The following is a 6,220-nucleotide window of genomic DNA, read 5'->3' as shown; positions in this document are numbered from 1 at the left end:
ATAACATTTATTTTATTAACGTTTCTCTTTAGCGAGGGGGGCGGGACGTAGCCCAATGGTAAAGGACTCGCTTGATGCGCGGTCGATTTGGGATCGATCCCCATCGGTGGGCCCATTGGGCTATTTCTCGTTCCAGCCAGTCCACCATTGTGAGATGGTGCATATAAAAGATTTCTTGCTACCAATGAAAAAAATGTAGAGGGTTTCCCTCTATCACTGTGTCAAAATGGCCATATGTTTGACATACAATAGCCGATGATTAATAAATCAATGTGCTCTAGTGGTGTCGTTAAACAAAACAAACTTTTATTTATTTTTTCTTTAGCGAATATTGGAATATTTGAAAATTAGCAATGACCAAGTAACAGCACAAATTTAGATATATATATTTAACGCTGGGAGGTTATCAAGTTGATTTTGTTAAAAAGACAAACTGCCTATTTCACTTATTTGGCATCCGTTTCTACATACAAAAGATTTAAATTAGAAGCAACCCGCATTCCCTGTAGCTATCTATTATAGGGTTCCCATGTAATTTGATGGTGTGTTGTTCTGAACGTTTCTTTCATTACGGTGTTTCTATTAAAACGATCCTGGCTGACAACAAAAGATTAGAGGTATCGTCTTCCATGAAAACACCGTATCGCGTTAGCCAATAACTTAAAATAAACGGAAATTAAAAGGGGAGAATCTAGCGGGGAGTTGATAGGCATCGTGGGTATTATCGGCGTCGCGCGGTTTTGACAAGTAGATCGACACCTAATAGGGTCTACAATCTGATAGGCAAATAAATTACACACCTGATAAATGTTACCGTAAATATCATAAAAATGCACGGTTAGGTCTTCAATTAAATTTGGACCAAGCCCCTGGCCATGCTAGAAGCAGGGTCGAGGGGGAGTGGAAGGAGGGGTGGCATGCGTTAATCTTCATTGGAAATAGGCATCTAAAAGCTGTTTGGAGCTAGAATTTCAACACGCGAAAGGAAAACTGTGGTTGTGGAAATATGGTATGGGTACACAGAGGCCAACGTAGCAGCCGGATGGGGCAAGTGACCATCTTTTCCACTTCACAACAATAAAATTAACTTTATGGTTCTATTAATAATAATAAAATCATAATAATATTAATTTCAATGACAGTAGTCACAATAGCTGTAACAATGTAATTCTGTACATAAATTTAATGTTTATTTATTTAATTAATTAATTAATTGATGGTAAACAAATATAATGTTGGAGTTTTGTTACGTAATGTTTATTTCAATATAATTAAAAATCATTTACATGTATATAAAATAATTTTGAAATTGTTCTACCTTCTAGATTTAATCATTTGATACACGTGAGTATATCTGCGAAAGTTATAGGCCAGTATTATATAGGGCTATTTTATTTTTGTTTATGTAATATTACCAACTATTACAAATAATTAGCCTTACTACAATTATATTTATTCACTATATTGAAACAAATTCTGTTTCAGTCTAAGACTTTAAAGGGACATACCCTAGTTTTTAAACACTACAGCATATTTTTCACTACTAGAGCCGTTTATGATCACTGAAATCAAACAATACTTATATTTTATTGTTTAGATTATCCATTTCCGTACAACCGAAGTGTTTCTGGTTATTCTAGTGTTTCTGATAACACAAAATGCATTTTTCAAATTTTGAAAAACGCACGTGCGTCTGAGAAGTAACTGTTACGGAGTCGCGTGTTAGTTTATTTGGAAGTGTATTTCAACGTCACAGACTCTTGTTTCACTCTGATGTATCCAAATTTGTTACAGGTTTATAAATTAACCAAACTTAGTGTCCATTTTTACGGGTTGAAAGTAGAGTCTAGGTGAAAAATATGCCTTAGTGTTTAAAAACTAGGGTCTGTCCCTTTAAAACATTAAACCAGAAGAAAAAAAAACAGAAACATAACATACAAATACTTTTCTTTCTTTTTGATTCACAGAGGTTGGTTTTTTTTGGGTTTTTTGTAGGTTTTTTCCTGTATACAACCTGTTGCACTCATACTCAAAACATTAGCATTTGAAATTCAGAAGAAAACAATTATGACCTGTTTTATGGCTTTAACGCAAACTTTACAAATCTTTATTATGTTCAAACACATTCTATTTCAGTCTAGACTTTAAGTAACTAAAATAAAACGGAGAGATGGAGTAAAAAAAAAAAATCTCACAAAAAGATATTTGTTTTAATTCACTGAATATTGTATTGTACTGAATATTGTATTGTTATATATGACCCAAATACTAGAAGAATAAAAGTATAAGCAGAACGAATGTGTTCTCTGTTGAATCGACAGTCTATTCTGGACGGATTAAACCCTGTGGGATGGAGTTTCGGACGTCTGGCTACCGCTGTAGCTCGTGGTGCAATAAAAAGAGAGAAACTCACGCTGAACATAGATAACGTATAATGATCCTTGGCGTACGCTGAAAGGGGGACATATAAAAGTCGTTAAGAACCGCAAACCGTGTACAAAGCGCCTCTACTCGCCGGCTGACAATTGCAGCTCATAAAACACAACATCGGCACCTTCAGATGTTGCGCTTAAATCAAAGCCAGTTCATAGATCTGAGGGAAATGGCGGAAATCAGAAAATGATGTACTGTTCCTTGTATAAGCGAGTGCCAAACTAGAGTGAACGATTTTCAGACGAAAACCTAGTTATGCTGTGGGTGTTTGAGTTTATCTCTTTCTTTCCATTTTTTCCTCTTTCAAAAATCCGTAGCCCAGTAGTAAAGCGCTCGCTCGATGCGCGGTCGGTCTGGGATCGATCCCTGTTGGTGGGCCCATTGGGCTATTTCTCGTTCCAACCAGTGCACCACGACTGGCATATCAAAAGCCGTGGTATGTACTACCCTGTCTGTCGGATGGTGCATATAAAAGATCCCTTGCTGCTAATCGAAAAGAGTAGCTCATGAAGTGGCGACAACGGGTTTTCTCTCTCTCTTTCTCTCTCTCTCTCTCTCTCTCTCTCTCTCTCTCTCTCTCTCTCTCTCTCTCTCTCTCTCTCTCTCTCTCTCTCTCCCTATATATATGTATATGTATATGTATATATATATCTGTGTGGTCCATAACTATATGTCTGACGCCATATAACCTTAAATAAAATGTGTTGAGTGCGTCGTTAAATAAAACATTTCCTTTCCTTTCTTTCAAAAATCATTATTACGATTGAACTGTTACAAAGGCACAGTTGGCGTAGCAACCACAATCACACCTCTTTTCCCCCATCACGTTATATTCATGTCGCTCTATAACATGATTCATAAACAATGTCCCTGTGGGTCCCCCAATAATAAAAAATCCTAGCTACGCCAGTGTATCACGGCCACACTGTATACCTGTCTATAAAATGTATTTCTGATAACCCAAGTAAAGACAGTTTAAGCTTGTTAACGACACCACATTAATTTTCCAGTTGTGGGGTACTGGTTTAGGGTCTCCACGAGTACTCGAGTACTCGGGCACGGGCCGAGTTCAGCAAGAGTCGAGTCCGTTCACAGTGCAAGGAAGAGCACTCTCATTTAATTATATTTTTACGTCATTTTGCCATACCCTTGCCGCTGGTTACATTATAGGGCAATGAGACATGGAGGAAAAACAGAAGTTGAATATGTAGAATGCAATACAATGGTATGATCTGGCATCTATGTTCAGCGCTGGAATTAAGATGCATAATGCGGTCTCATTATCATCTAGTAAGTGGCGGGAATTCGGGTCCGGGTCGTGTTTGATCCTCCAGTACTAGAGTCCAATATTTTGACTCGTGGAGGCCCTATACTGGTTGTACCACTTAGGCTACTTAGTCCACTGAATAAAAAATATATAATGATAGAAGTATTCGATCTATTTACCACTAGGTACGTCCCGTCCCGTCCCTATATAAAACACACACACATACACATATATATATATATACTTTATTATTGCTTTTAAATCTTAACGTATACTAGTATATAATGATTATGATTGTTTTATTTAATTATCGATACACTGTATTTTAATTTCAATTCATAGGAAAAATGTAATAGTGTAGGCCTACTTATGACTTTCAAACTGCTATTTTCCCAGTCACCACCCAAAGTATACCCAAAATATTTACATATTTGTCAAACGAACATTCGGCAGAATTAAATGTTTCGCCTACCATAAAATATCTTCGGTGCAATGTGATGAACAACTACAAACCAAGTTTCATTGATCTAGAACTTAAAAACCATAAAACTTCAACGCCAAAGTTGACGCTCTCTGGCCTTTTTTACTTCGTAAAGACGAGACAAAAACTCAAGACTTTTTTTTAAATGTATCTCTTTATTTGCTTTACTTTACAGCTTGATGGAATGAAGCTTGGTGGAATGAAGCTTGATGGAATGAATCTGTATAGACACGAAAAAAAAATTCAAATCTGCGCTGTTTATGACAATCCATATCAAGAGCACTTACATTATTACATACAAGCTTTCATGAATCTATGTAACAGTATTTAACGATCTATTGGCCTACATGAAATATTGACCATTGGCTGAAATGTTATGACGATCTAAATACGTGCACTTACAACATACACACAAGCTTTCATAAATCTGTCCACTACTGGACAGTGTAAAATAAGAAATATCATCGACTGCTTCAAGTTTGACCAGCTTGCAACCATCAGAGAGAGAGACAGACAGACAGAGAGAGAGAGAAACAGACAGACAGATAGTGGTGGATCACTAGACTGTTTCTTGCGCCTAACGGTAGATGAATGTGATACGATAGAAGATGTATGGTGGTAACATTCACATTGTTCGCGAGCGCTCGGCCTTCTGAACGCGCCACCTTTGTGAAATGACATGGTCATTAAGGTGTAGCAAAAGCACTTAACCGTAATCCTCTCCTATTTTATTGTATTTTTTTAACATGCATGGTTATATAATATAATTGCGGGAGTCTGTAAAAGCGTGAAAAGAAAAGACATTTAGATAATATCATGCTGTAAACAAATTATAATTCCAGTTTTAACATAAATACTTAGTATTTTGCTTTAAGCCAAAACACCTGCGCAAAAGTTAAGCACCACCCACATCAATAGTAAATAAAAATATATTGACATGACCAGTCTGCCATATGCCTTTTGTTTATGCTAACCGGTTGTATTACAAGTGTGAAAGCACGTGCATACTAGCATACATGTCAGGTGAAATCCGTGCCATGCACAAACAGACGCAGGGAGTGACATGCTACGGAAATGCAGTTTGAGGCTTATACCATAACATAACAATTTAGGCGATTTGAACGGTTCTCTTTGTTTGTAAACACTATGGCAAGACGAAGGTTGGCTGCTGCCACAAAATGGCAGATTATTGGTATGCATAACACGGGTATGTCATGCAGAGAGATTGGCAGACAAATGAATATTAACCACACTGTCATCAGTCGTTTGATTCAAAAATACGCTCAAACTCATGATGTTAAAGATAAGGTAAGATCTGGACGACCGAGGAAGACTGATGCACGTGAAGACCGAGTCGTAGTACGACTTTCAAGACGATCCCCATTGACCAACAGCAGAGTGCTAAGAAGTCAATGGAGAACACACAACAGAGTGTCCACGTCCACTGTGAGGAGGAGGTTGAATGCTGCTGGGTTGAGAGCTCGGAGACCAGTCAGACGTCCTCTACTCACTCAACATCACAAACAAGAGCGTCTGAGGTGGTGCGCCGCAAGAGCCCACTGGAATCTAAGGACCTGGAGAAGAGTACATTGGTCAGATGAAAGTCGGTTCCTGCTCCACACAACGGATGGTCGAACTCGAATATGGATATCCAGAGGCACGGCCTACGACCAGCGGAACATTCTGGAAGAGGTTCCCTTTGGTGGAGGTTCAGTTATGGTCTGGGGGTGCATCTCCTTTGACTGTAAATTGGATATGGTGACTGTACCCGGAACACTCAATGGCCAGATATACCAGGATACCATCTTGGACAGAGTTGTCGTTCCTCATTTTGACAACCATGCACTTGTCTTTATGGTAAAGTGCTCGCTTGATGAAGTCGATCCCGTCAGTGGCCCCATTGGGCTATTTCTCATTCCTGCCAGTGCTCCACAGCTGGTGTAACAAAGGCCATGGTATGTACTATCCTGTTTGTGGGATGGTGCATATAAAAGATCCCTTGCTGCTAATCAAAAACAGTAGCCCATGAAGTGGCGACA

This window comes from Gigantopelta aegis, chromosome 6 (genome assembly GCF_016097555.1).
Source record: "Gigantopelta aegis isolate Gae_Host chromosome 6, Gae_host_genome, whole genome shotgun sequence".
Classification (NCBI taxonomy): Eukaryota; Metazoa; Mollusca; class Gastropoda; order Neomphalida; family Peltospiridae; genus Gigantopelta; species Gigantopelta aegis.
The sequence above is the reverse complement of the archived record's forward strand: the minus strand, read 5'-3'. Positions refer to the sequence as shown.